Raw genomic sequence first — 14,972 nt, forward strand, 5'->3', positions numbered from 1 at the left:
CGGTATAGTGGTTCAAAGGTAAATTAGTTTTAGAGTATATTATATTGAATAATTTTTTTTAAATTTCCTCATATAAAGTAGTATTTTTCAAACCGTCGCGTCGCCGTCGTTAGGTTTTTTGTATATTAAGTTAATGTCCCACTGGATGCTGCAGAAGTCTAGGCTGGATTTTTTAGAGACTTATGCGACAATAAGTAAAGAATGAAATGCGGGTTTCCCTTGCACATGAAAAATTTCAGTCAACTACACCACCACTAACAATCAAAATGTTATGGTAAGAGGGGCGAGCGCTAGAATAAAAGCAATGTGCAAGAAGATAATGCTCCCACAGCTTCCGTTGTTATCAAATGTGGCGGTGAAGGATTTTTTGTGATAGAAATTACGACTATGCTAACTGTTAGAAAGCGAAAGAAATGACCTATGAAGATAAGCGAAAAATACTCATTGAGGGAAATGGTTGCTTTAAGTACTTGAAAATTGGTCACCTCTTCAGGAAATACAAGAAGAAAGTTCAATGTGAGTCATGTAACCGCAGTCATAATCAAATTATGTGCTCACCCATTAATAAGCAGGCATGTAATCTAAGGAAGACAATGTCCTAGTGGGAAAGAAAGTACAGCAGGATATACACATCATCAGTGCACTCCCAGTATTCTCCTAAACACTTTGGAAGTTAATATCGTTGATGAAACCGGAAAAACAGTGTCAGTTCGGATAAGTGGAGAGACCAGAAGCCTACGCAGATATACAGGGTGGCAATTTGAAAACTTACCACCTCGTTTACCCCCCCCCCCCCAAGTCTTAGTAAATAAACGAGATATTTTAAAAAATAAAAATTCGTTTCGGTAATTCGGAGGGGGAATCACAATGACATAGTTGGCAAATAGCATTACATTTAGGTTAGTAATTATCGTGCAAATAAAAAAATAAACTAATATGATACATTTTCTAAAGTTGGCTTTTATTTCAATAAATGTTCAAAATGGTTTCCGTTATTGGTAAGTAGTATAATCTATTCTCAAACTCTTGTCGAACCTATTCAAATGTCGGTTTTGCAATATTTCGACATTCTTGAATTAGGTATTCTTTGTCTTAGTTCGCCGGTTGAGTTTTAAATACGACAGATTTCAAATGTATCTAACTTTACTACTAACCTAAATGTAATGCTATTTGGTATGGCTAGGAAGCATTTTTTCATAGCTTTCCAACGACGTATCACACATGGGGGGTCACTATTTAAGATTTAAAAGTTGAGGTGGCTGGGGCGCAGGGGGTTGGAGGGGGTGCGTTGCCAACTATGCAACCCTCCGATTTACCGAAACGGATTTTGATTTTAAAATATCTCGTTTATTTACTAAGACATGGGGGGTGGTAAGTTTTCAAATTGCCACCCTGTATAACTACTGTGGCAGCGCAACAAGGAAATGCTATAAAAATTTGAGAGGAATTTCTCGTAAATGTAGTCTTTGAAGGAAAGTTGTCGTAAATACTATAGCGAAACGCATAAAGTAGTGAAATCTCAAAATTAAAAAGAGGTATCTCAACGGACTCCACAAAAACGGCAGACAGTGAAATCGCGGGCTCTTTTGCAACCCCAGAAAAACCAACTTCCAAACGCACCAAAAAGCAAAAGAAAGACAGATATCAACCACAGTCGAACTCATCAGCAAATCACCCACAATCATCTACACCAAGCAAACAATTACAGCAAGCACCAAAAATACAACAACCATTAGAACAATTATTACAACCGATAAAGGAGATTATAGACGGCAACCCGAGCGACTTCCCACTGTCTTACGAAAACTTCAAAAAATTTCTAGAAGATACAATGGGAGTGACAGATCCACTACTAGAAGCTGAAAGATTTACTACTGACATTAAAAGTTTACTTAAAATGATCAAAAATCTTTACCCATATTCGCAAAACAGGTCCTCAAAAACGCGACTGACCAGACTTTCAAACAGAATTAAAAAGCAAGTGGTAATGGGACTTAAAGAAGCAACAACCCAAAACCAAACTTACAGCCAAAGCGACTTCTTTACCTCAGACACATCCGAGTCGGAGCAATCTGAATATTAAAATTCACAGTAATCCAATGGAACTGTTGTGGGTACTACTCACGACTAGAAAACATCCAATACCTATTATCGATGCAATACCGGACTGAAATATTATGCCTACAGGAAACAAATTTCCAAGTAGACGATGCCCCACAAACGAAACACTACCAAGTTTTCTGTAAAAACCGCCCGTCACACCAGGCTCCCCCAAACCAACGCGAATTATTCGCAGCGGATTCGTGACGGAAAGTTCGCAGTCGAATGAACTTCATATTGAAGCGAATATATTCGCGTCATACTCGTATGTGTCTAGTATTGAGAAGAGTTGGTGACAACGAAAAACAAAGAATACTACTCAGTAATCTCAATTCTTCACAAAAATGTATACATCATCAGATGAAGAAGAAGCTCTTGTAATGTTAGCAATGGAGGACGACAATTCAAGGTAAAATTATTATCTATAGTTATCCTAAAACAACAATATGGACTATATTATGAATTTAATCTTAGGAAAAGAAGAAAATGGGTTCATGATATCAATCTAGAAAGACTGAAATGTGGGGAATATCACACGCTGATGCCTCAATTACGAAAAGACGATAAAAGATGCTACATTTATTTTAGAATGACAATAGATTGTTTCGATGAACTGTTGCACCTTGTAGAAAATGATATTAGAAAATCAGACACGAATTACCGAGAAGCTATTTCTCCCGAAGAACGGTTGGCCATAACATTAAGGTAAGAAAATGAAAAAAAAACTGCAGGCATTATTTATATCATTAATTTACTACAGTAAAAGAGAATAAGGATCAAAAAGCTCTTTATTTCAAAATAACTCTAAAATATACTTTATGTATTGTAAGGGTTAAAGGAATTGACATAGTTGGAAACTGATGGATTATGAGAAGCTGCTTGGTTGCAACTCTGCGCCAAGTTGTGTAGTGTAATATAATTATTTTCACAATTCACTTCATAGAACCCAGAAGTATTCGATTCTTTAGGTAATGCAGTGTCATTTGGTGAAGGTAGGGATACAACCGAGCTTCATTTCGAGTAGGTTTCGATGAGGAGGGTTGAATCTTATTCTGGGAATCATCTGTCTGAGTTGTTAGTAGATTTTTACTACACGTTGGTTTCTGTACTGCGGAATTTTCATCCGTTAATATATTTTCGGGTGATTCTATATTTGGGAATGCTTCAGATTCTTGTGTATCAACATCTGTGACATTGGATGCAGTCTTAGCAAAATTTAGGAACGGTTTGAACGATTCCATATGATCTGCCCATATCCATTTTTTTTTATCGCTTGCCGCTTGTCCAGTTCTAGTTTTATTAGTTCTTATGTACTTAGCGTACGTATCGCGCAGATTCCTCCATTTTTTTTTAATCTCATCCCCTGAAACAAAATACTCTTTTTTATGTATCTGGCTACCGGAGATACATTTTATACAATAGGCCATAGTTTTAGAGTCGGGTTTTCGACTGTAAGTGCCATAGTTGTAGAAGTTTGTGAAGCTTTATGTAGAAATTTGCAACATATTTACTTGCCCGAACCAACTACAGAAATATGGAAAAAATCTGAAGAAGGTTTTAGAAATACCTAGCGATTCCCAAATTGTATTGGTAGCATCGATGGCAAGCATGTTACTATCAAGTGTCCAGACAAAACAGGATCTAATTATTGGTGTTATTTGAATAAGTTTTCTACAGTATTAATGGCTATTGTTGGCCCAGATTATAGATTCATTTCAGTTGATATTGGCGGTTTTGGTAAAAACAGCGACGGTGGAATATTCGAAGCTTCCAACATGGGAAGAAGATTTGAAACAAATCAGATGGGTGTACCTGAGCCGAAAAATCTCCCAGGCCAGAATGAACTTTCCCCCCATGTCTTAATTGGAGACGAAGCCTTTGCACTAAAACCATACTTGTTGAGGCCCTTTCCATACAGTCAAAGCAGAACAGATATTTTCAAGGAAAATTATAATGTGAGGCTCTGCAAAGCGAGAAGAGTAGTAGAAAACGCTTTCGGAATATTGGCACAAAAATGGCGTATATTCTACAGACCAATGGAAACAAAAATTGATACTAGTATTCTCATTGTGAAAACTGCATGTATTTTGCATAATTTTCTAAGGACAAAAAATGTGATGATAGATTCATAGAACTTTTAGATCCACCAGAGCCTGAACTTGGAGCATTTCAAAATTTGGACAATGACCCAAGGAGAGCTGCAAGACTGGCATTTTCTGTTCGAGAAAAATTTGCCACGTATTTTAATTCAGGACTATGAATAAATTGTTCACGATGAAAATAATGGACTCTTCTTGCAGTAAATATAGTATTGTTTAGGCCTCTGCTTTTCTTTAGTCTTAGATGTAGAAAAATAAACCAATACAAATCGTAAAACTACTCACCATTTTCGCCTATTTCTTCTCCTATTCTAGTCCAAATCTTGTCCTCTTTCCTTACATTTTTATAATCTTCATGAGAAAGGTCATAGAGAATAGGATACTTTCGAACCAACTCAATAATTCTCTCCATTTTCAATTTTTTCACATGCGAAACCACTGCGAAACTGATAAAAACGCTGTCGAGTGCGAACTAAGATTCCGGACGAATAAATACGCAGACAAAACGCATGCCCGAACGACGAAAATCGTACTTGTCTGAACTGGTATACTTACCACAGTGGAAACAATTCAATGCGAATCGTATGCGGTACGGAATTCCGCAGGTAATGCGAATTTTCCGCGTTGGTTTGGGGGAGCCTTTAGCAAGTGGAGGAGTAGCCATTTGTACCAAAGCAAACAAGTTTGCCCCTCTCACTCACCAGCAGTATCCATTTCTATATGTCGATGGTAATGTCCAAAATAACATCCGTACGTACTTTTATTAGGTACACACGTGCACATTGGACTAACGTGTTGAAACCCTCTTATTAATTTATTAGTGCAGTAGGTACACTCTTTTAGAAATGCGTACACAATATTTTTGAGTACCTACATTTGCCTGAAGTTTTCGATGTCTCTAAATTCGAACTCGTTTAGGAACTGATTTACACCATAAATACTTGTAAAATCACGCACACCTGCTGGTACCTACCTACTTCATATTACTTTTAAGCAGATACGTTACATTAAGGAAATATTCATACTTTGTCTAATTAATATACTTCTCTAATGAGAACGAGTAGTTATCTACTCGTTAAACTTATGTGGAACTTTTCAAGTGTGCTTTCTTATCGTCGAGTGCGTGTAGTAAAGTATGCCATGTCACGATATTGTTTGTATAGCTACCAAGCGACGAATATGTCATTAATTAATCATGATTAAGAACATATTCCTTACTTAATCGTTGCTACACGAAGGAAAAGTGTTTCTTTTATTTCTGAACACATGTTATGAGTGAGAATCAGATCGTTTAGAATGACCATACGCGCCAATTACGGCTAAAAAGTAGGTAATGTAAACACTGTGACCCTTATTGAGAAATTTGCAGAGATTACCACAGCAAATGTTTGCAGTGTCCGAAATGCAAGTAGCTGTCGTAAATTGTTAAATATAACGCCTTATACTCTAAATAAATGGCCCACTTGGTGTAAAAGTGGGAATTTGCATTAATCCCCTCGTAAACTATGGGTGATATAATAAAACTAGACAGGCGTTAAGTTAGAGAAGACATGCAAATACCTACCCTGTATTGTGCAACTTAAATTTTCAGGTTAAATATTCTCCTACATCACTCCGTTTGCCCCTGGAGAGTCGAGTATGAGCAGTCAAGTCAGAAGTCTTAGATTTACCAAACTACAATTTTCGTGCTTTTGTAAGCTTATAAAAAATACAACAGTTTAACCTGTCTCGTACATAAAAGCAACATTAAATATTAATATCACACTCTCTGTTTAGATCTTTTGCATATACATACGTAGCCCAAACAATTTCCAAAGCAGTTTCTCAAGCTCTCATCGAGCAACGTTAGGAATGTTAGGTATAAAAATTTAGTAAACCTATACCTTTCTGTTTTGGAACGGGCATTCGACATATTTTGATAAATTAAATGTTATGAAACATAGATGGATTGGTTGAATATTAGTAGGTGAGATCAAAGATGTTTTGCTAAGATATAGTCGATGTCTTATTTGAAATTCTTTTAATGTGGATACAAGATATAAGTAATAAGCTTTCAACTTCTTTTTCAAAGATAAATATGCTGAATTTTAGATTTTCTGTTTGTGGTTGTGTATTGACAAAAGCATTAACTCGAAAAAAATAACAGTTCGAAATAGAAAATGTATGCTGAGCAGGTATAATCAGAAAACTTTTACGTCTGGTTTCTACTTACTTTATATCCATTATGTGAATTGGAACGTCTATGACATTATAGGTACATAAAGACATTTCAGGCGAATTATAATTTGATTAGGCAAATATACTACAGTGCGATCAATATTGAGTTGCTGCGCCGCTTCAATTAATAGTGACGTTGGTAATCATTTGCCGCAACACGCGCGATAGTGCACCAATACTAAAACATAACCTTAAAATTCAAAATACACATGTTTTGACGTTTAATTTCAATCAACAGTTTAACCTTTTTAATTTACAAATTATGCGAAATTACACAAATAGCAAATTAATACAAAAATTGACATGGTTTTATTTCTTGTACAACTTGTTAATAACAATGTAATTGTGTAAATTAGCACACTATAAAAACTGTTCGAAGTGATCGCCACCACTGTTAAGACAGGCATCCACTCGTTTCTTCATGTTTTCGAAGACGGCGTGTAACTGCTGTTGCGTGATATTCTGAACAGCAGCTTCTATAGCTGCTCGTAATTCGGCAATCGTGTGCAAACGGTTTCGATATATCACGTTTTTCAGGTGACTAAATAAAAAGTAGTCCAAGGGAGTTAAGTGATCTTGGAGGCCAGAGGTTCCTTCCGATCATTCGATCATCAAAGTACTCCTGTACGAATTGTATTGTCGCGGCAGCTGTATGTGCACTTGCGTTGTCATGTTGGAAAAAACCTTCTTGCATTTCATCATCGTGAAGTTGATCGATGAACACTTGCAACATCCCACGATAACGTTCCGCATTAACAGTGTCGTTGAAGAATATCGGTCCCAAAATCCGCCTCCTCGACATCGCTATCCACACGCCTACTTTAAGAGGATGAAGTGGAGCTTCCTGATACATATGTGGATTTTCTGCCCTCCAAGTACGATAGTTTTGCGAATTCACATAGCCACTTAAATGAAACCATGCTTCGTCAGAAAAATAAGTCTTGTCCAATATGTTGTTATCTCGTAAATTTGCATTAAACCAATTGCAATAATTTACACGGGTTTGCAAGTCTGGACGATGTAGTTCTTGTAACACTCTAAGGGTAAAAGTGCAATTTTCTCCGGACAATAGTGTGACACGTTCCGTACGAGAAGCCTGTTTGTTGGGCCAATTGTCGCAACGGCTTTTTGGGACTTTGTTCAAGTCGAGCACGAACATCTTCTACAACCTCCTCATTGGCAATCACTGGGCGGCCAGGTGACTTCCCAGAAGCAACACTCCCCGTATTGTTAAACCGCTCAAGTACACGATGAACATTTCGACGTATATTGTTGTAATCTTCATTATTATCCCGATAAGTTTCTCGAAACTCCTGTATACACAAACGGATCGAGTACACCCAAACTCCATTTTCGTCTTTAGTCCCATTACGGAAATAGGACTGCAAAAGCATCTTATTCTCTTCTAACGTAAAAGGCATGCCAGAGAACACCTATTACACGCTACAATAAAAAAAACGTTTATTTACAATTCAAAAAGTCATTTACCCACCTTGTAAATATTCGAAAGAAACTGGTAGTCTTGAAAAAGGCTGTTTTGGAAAGGGCGAAAGTAATAGGAAGAGAAGATTGTGCAGGAAAATACGTAAACGAGCGAAAGGAGGATTGAATTATAGGTTATGTTTATTGTTTAGTATTGGTACACATATACCAGGCTGCGGCAAATGATTACTAATGTGATATTTTATAAGAGCGGTGCAGCATATGATTATTGATCTCCCTGTACATGCCATGGCAAACAGCCGTTGAAAATGTTGTCCTCTCTCATTCCGTAAAAATTCAATACGGCATCCATAGGAAATAAGAGTGTAATAGTTTGTAGCTTCTACATCTAGCATGTTATGGAAATTCTATGTGGAATAATGGTTATCTACAACCATTTTAATTAATTGCCGCTAATTACACTGATTTAATTTAGCAAAATCCAATACCTATTTTTAATTGGAGATCAATGGGCGTGGTCGGCGATATGAAGCTGATAAACACGTAGACTAAATGACCTCGACTGGTTTTAAGCTTGTTTTCAATTAACATAGGAAACTACAATCGGTTAATAATCACTTAAAGGAGTTGAAATTATAAAATATTAATTCGCCTCGTCTTGTAAATGACAAAAGCTTTCGGGCGTAACAAAGGTAATTTAAATATCTTGACCGGAACGGTTGCAAACGGCGCGGCAAATTAATGACAGTTTTTGTTTACGCTAACGACGACTGAAACTCTATAAATTAAGTCAATTACCTTTACTTTATATCTTCAACTCCTAGAACAAACACATTTGGCACGAACTCGTAACGAAGCGCCTCCTGACACCGGGTGTTTACGTATCGGGGGGTTATGAAAGTATGCAAACTTCAAGGCGGAAAATAAGTAACCTTACGTTACTGTTGATTTAAAAAAAATTACAGAAGAAGAGAAATGTTGTCACTTTGCTTCTCTCTAACATCATTGCTTTGACAATACCTATAATATTGATGGAACGAGAGTTTTCGAATAAAACGCTCCGGTTAAAAAGCTTAGTGTATACAGGCACTGTCACTCCCAACAATCGTTTTGCCCGTAGTGAGAAACGTTGTCTAAGTGCTGAAGAGTAGAAAGCTCGTTGCACTCGATAAGGATATAGGTCTCTGTAGCAAACAAGCATTTTACTAAAAAATATATGTACCTATTTAGCTCATATTTAGGCAAGATTTTCATTTATTCACAAATTTAGTCGGAGAAATAGACGCACTGGAACTAATTGTTTTCTTATCTTGGTCATCATTTAGAACAAAAAAATGTAAAACTTGTTTTCTTCCTCATCAAAACTGGGTGGTTGAGAGGGGAGGGATCCGGTTTTATCCTTTATTGTACTCCAATGAACGGCCTCAAGCAACTAATTTCTGAATTTCTACCTACCACAGTCCTCCTCTTCGACTCTTTATCGTGATCAGTTACAATTGCTCATACCTCAAAGAAGACGAAGTTTGGTATCTTTATTAACGAGCTCCTAGCGAGTTTACAATTTTGCGGTGTCTGTCCGTCCGCCCGCCCGTCCGTCCGTTAGCATGATAACTCATAAACGAATGGACCGATTACGATGAAATTTTGCAGGTGGATTCTTTATCAAATTTTTTTTATCGGAGTTCGTGAATTGGCAATGTAGCCCAAAAAAGAAAGTACCTAGGCCCTTTTGACATCTTCGTTAGTTATGAACCGAATTGCATGAAATTCAATATGCGCATAGCTTTAGTCATACAGTATGTCCCCGAATGGACTGAACAAGAGGGAAAAAATTTTTAATTTTAACTTTACGCAAAAATGTCATTCTTTGAAAAATTTTTGCTTGCCTCAAAACCACCTATTCTGAAACAAAAATCTAGATATTCCTTTTAGCAGCTGAGAAAATTACAAAAAACGCAAAATCTACAGCGGAAATTTTTCTAAGTTGCATGTTTTTGATTAAATCAGACTATCATTGTATTTTCCATGACAAAAAATCACGGAAGCGATAAATTCTGTCAATGAAGATACGATCCACAATGTTTAAAAAGAATTAGTATGCAGAGCTGAAAAGCGTGTAGAGGTTGGAGGATACCACATTGAATAAAATGCTTCTCTTAAGCTCTAAGGTGTCTTTTTTAACTTGATTTGCTTATCAGGTTGCCATGGAAGATACAATGGGTGCGTTCACCAGAACCAAACGTGTTTGCGCTTTGATTACGTTTGCAAACACAAACTGTTTAGGCGCAGGTGAACGATAGGGTGCGTTTGCCAGAACCAACTGTTTGCAAACCGTTTGCGCTTTTTACATAAGTACGTTTACTGAACGCGTTGCTAGTTGTTAAACTGTTTGCAAGCGGACGCCATTTTTTGAATCGCAATTTAAACTCGCTGAAAATCACAAACATGTTTGTAATTTTGTAAGGCATGCATATTTGTTTAAACAATCGGCATATAGGTTTATGCGCGAAATTGGAGTAAATTACTAGTACCTATACATCACGACCAAAAATTGGATAATTGCACACAATGCGCTTTAAAGTTGTAAAGCATAAATCGAATAATTTAATTATGAATGAAGAAGGGAGCATTCCATGTATGCAGGCTTATTCAAATTCGAGAGCCACCATGGGGATCTCGGGAACTGTAAGAAATAGAGGTTGGAAAAGTTGAGTAGTTTGATACTTAACAAAATGTCGTTTTGAAACTGAAAAAATTCCGACTACTTTAGGAGATATCCAGAAAAAAAATGACATTTTACAAAATCGTTTTTATTTGTTACCTAAGTTATTTAAAAAGATATTTCAAAATAAACGGCACATAATTGTGTGAATTTTTCCATATACAAGATGCTAGTTTTAAATTTTTAGTCTGACGTTTCGTCTCCGGTTAACCATCATCAGCTTTGTTTTTTCTTATGGAAGTCATTTTTACTTTTTGATAGAGCTTTTTCCTATCAATAAATGGTGCTGTTAATCCGTAAAAACGCAAGAAACTGCGAGCGTACACTGCCCAGGACAAAGTTGGCAGACAAAAAAAGAAGATATTTTAACAGTATTACTTCAGCCTCCCTTTGACGAATGTCAAATTTGAAATACTCGGCGAGTAATAACTTTGTAGTGAAATTGTTCCACACCAAACTTCTCTTCGAATCTAATTAGGGTACATTATTCGTATACTAATAATTAACACAAGTATCCCTATAACCTATAACTGATACTGGCTGAGTGCTCTCGATTTCATTTGGACTTGTACTGACCCCTTCATATGCGGTTTAATGAAGGCTCCAAAACGGCACGAACGATTTGCTCGTCTCCTAGTAGATTGCTGGCCATCTAACCCTGCCTTGCAACACTATAACCACAGATATACGTCGTATACGACGTATATCTGTGCTATAACTATACGTTTTTCACCTATACAAATCTTAACTCTTTCCTTAAAATGACTATACTTATGTGGTGAGTTTATTAAATTTATTAAATGTAACAATCTGAAAATAAAAACTTCTCATAAAGCAGGTACAATTTATGGATAAAAAATATTTACTCAAGGATCCAGTGAATATGCATTTAATACTCCAATCTTGATTTTCTATAGGACAATTCAATTCATCTCGTATAGCAGGATGTATTTAAACTGTAGAAAGGTTGCCATATTTTTATTGAAATGTACAAAAAGAATACAAAATTCACTCAAATTAAATTTGACGTGTGGTTTCCAGGCAAATTGCGCGCTTATGACAAATGCGCATGCCCGATCAACATGTTTGTGATTTTCAGCGAGTTTGAATTATGATTAAAAAAATGGCGACCGCTTGCAAACAGTTTGACAATTAGCAATGCGTTCAGTAAATATGCTTATATAAAAAGTGCAAACGGTTTGCAAACAGTTGGTTCTGGTGAACGCACCCATTGATGGTCTGATTTAATCAAAAACATGCAGCTTAGAAAAATTTCTGCTGTAGATTTTGCGTTTTTTTTTGTAATTTTCTCAGCTGCTAAAAGGAATATCTAGATTTTTGTTTCAGAATAGGTGGTTTTGAGGCAAGCAAAAAATTTTATAAAGAATGACATTTTTGCGTAAAGTAATATTAAAAATTTTTTCCCTCTTGTTCAGTCCATTCGGGGACACACTGTATAAAACACAATTCCAAAAGTTGAGTCTAATCGATCATCATTCACAGTGCCCTTTGCGCATCTCGGCCATTTACAGACCGAAATTGCAAATTTTCTTATTTATGAAGGTATTTAAATGAAATTTGATACATAGCCACTTGGAATAAAACCAAATTTAACGCCAGTTTCAAAATTTGGTTTTGCGCATGCGCAGTGCCAACTTTCTTATATGTGGAGGCATTCAAATGAAATTTCATACATATACTTACACTTTTAATAAAAGCAAAACTAACATCAGGTTTAAAATTTGGTTTTGCACATGCTATAGCCATACCCAGGAGCTCGTTACTCGTTTGCTATATTGGTTTAATTTATTTTAGTTATAACATTGAACGAACCTACATCAACGGTCACATTCTTTAAGGAACCATTGCTGCAAGCGACCAATATGAACCAATGTTTAACGAGATTTGTTTTTATTTTGCATAGTACAATCACTAACTTAACTAACTTAATCCGGCAAGGCCATTTTCAATACATGTTAGTGGTAAACTACATCGATTGTACCTTTCTCCTACTTCTTGTGTGAGTGTGAGGCCCTCTCAGTTTGGCCTTGAACAGTTTCGAGTTTCCTTTGTATTATTATCGTACTAGAATCATGATACTGAATGCATGCTTTTAATTTGTATTAAATAATAAATACAGCACATACAACGCACACTTACCATAGCCTCCTACACGCACTACCATTATTAAAAGCCCTCGGAATCGTAAATTAAATGAATCCTTTAGCCGCGTTTGAGTTTATATGAAATTTCAGATTCATTACTGGTACGCAATTAGTTCAGTCTCCATCCAAAGCAAGCTCTTATTTGGTATTTATTGAATTGTTTCTCTTTATCATGTTCGCGATGTGCATCATAAATTACTTTTGAAAAGACAGACAAATAAGAAAAAGTAAAACAAAGATTATGAGAGCAACCGCAATAATTTTAAAAGTGTAGAGAAAAACATGTGCGATAATATGACGAAACGATTGCAGTTTATTCAGTATAAATTCCTTTGCACTTCAATTACGTACATGGTGTCATTACTGCACACCGTGCCAAACCAATAGAAACCTTTCTAAATATCGTAGGTTGTGAAAAAAACACAAACGCTATTGAGATCAATTATAAGAGAATTCCACGATAACAATTTTCATTTTTATTTATGAAAGGTTGTAACAAAGTACTGCTTTTCCGCCCTGAAGTTTCATACCCTAAGTTATGACCACACCGTATATTTGTGAAGTCGACCAGCTTTATTGAATATCCGGTATCTAGAAGCGTTTTACGTTGGGCGCTTCGTTACTAAGAAGGTGTAGTTTCTCAAGTTACTTATTTGCTATAGGAGACGAGGAGTGGGTTTTGTGTTTTCATTTTTGTTTAATTGTTTGCCTTACCGCAGATAACGCCCTTAAGTTACGTAGTGAATTCATTACTTTTACAATCGTTCCTGTAGGGATATATGAATTTTACAGCCGCCGAAAGCTCTCTTGTCAGAGAAGAAGAGGCCAAATGAATATTAAATTTTGGACGTAATAAGCCATTATTACAAGGTTTTGTTTTCTAGGGTAAATTTAAAGCGAGTATTTGAACGGCAAGGTCGTAAAGCTTTCGTAGATACCAGGTGAGATCGCGCGGTTTGCCCTGCGAATTCCAATTAACAATGGGTATTAATTGGAATGCCGAATTTGCAAATTTCAATCACACCACTTGAGTAAACCTGTAGCTAAACTTTTTCTGATTAGATTGAGCCGGGTGTCATTTGAAACGCGCTTAATTACTTTGGATTTTGATATCAATTCCAGGGGTGAGTTTTTTTTCATTTTAAGCATTAGGATCTCAGAAACCGTAACACATAGAGATTCGGTTAAATGAAGAAAGAGTTGTAGTTTTAAGAGCTTATTCAAGATATGCTTTTGTTTTTTTTTAAAATCCACAGTTTACTAGATATGAGCGAAAAACAAATTTAGTGATTTTTCATTTAACTGTTGTAGAATCGTTAGTAGGTATTAGAAATACAGAAATATGCAAAGAACAAAAATTGTAGATTTTTTCTGCTTAATAAGATACATTTATTAATATTTATTCTTCTTTTATAACTTTCGAGTTATAACGCAAACTTACATTTTTTTATATGGTAATCATAGTTGGCTGTGACATTTTTAAAAAGTGCATATTTTTCTGTTTACAATCATATAAGGACCTTTCTTACTTTGACAAATAAACATGATATAGAACTGTTTGTATTATTAAGAGTAGGAAAAACAGATTTTGCCATGGGAAACATTTTTGTTCTCTTAATTACTGTCTATTATAATATTTAACTTTCAGTTAGTTGTGCGGCGGGGCACCGTTGTGTTGAAACCAGCCTAAATTACGTTCTGTTTCAAAATCTAACCCGTCCTACATACCTTGAAATTCATTTGGTAGAAAATGAAGATAACATTGGCCTGCCCAATTTTCGTAGTAAATGAAAGGTAGGTACCTATCTCACTAGATATTGTTTTCCGTGGCCAACTCTGTTTTCTTACCTCTCAATAATACGAAAATTACTGTAGGGCGTTTATTTATTAAAGTACATTTAGCAAGCCTTATATCGTTATAAAGAGAAAAATTTGTCCTTTTTAAAAATGTCAAATCCAACTATGACTACCATTTAAAAAAATTAAGGTTTGTATTATAACTCAAAAATTGTAAGATCTAAAAATAAATTAGTATGTTCATCATGTTAAGCATTAAAATGTCGAAAACTTTTATTCGTGTCATTTTGTTGTATTTCTAATAATAACGATTCTACAACATTTAAATGAAAAATCACTAAATCTGTTTTTCGCTCATATCTAGTGAACTGTGGATTGGGTACGTGACGCTAATAAGCCCCCCAGGTATGATCATGAAACTGATAGAAA

The 14,972-nt window shown here is 35.8% G+C and overlaps 1 pseudogene; it reads left to right on the forward strand.

Moving 5' to 3' along the window:
• Positions 1 to 3,134: 3,134 nt before the first annotated feature.
• Positions 3,135 to 4,232, forward strand: LOC116165191 (annotated as a pseudogene).
• Positions 4,233 to 14,972: the final 10,740 nt, after the last annotated feature.

Source organism: Photinus pyralis, unplaced genomic scaffold, assembly GCF_008802855.1.
Source record: "Photinus pyralis isolate 1611_PpyrPB1 unplaced genomic scaffold, Ppyr1.3 Ppyr1.4_LG1, whole genome shotgun sequence".
NCBI classification, from domain to species: Eukaryota; Metazoa; Arthropoda; class Insecta; order Coleoptera; family Lampyridae; genus Photinus; species Photinus pyralis.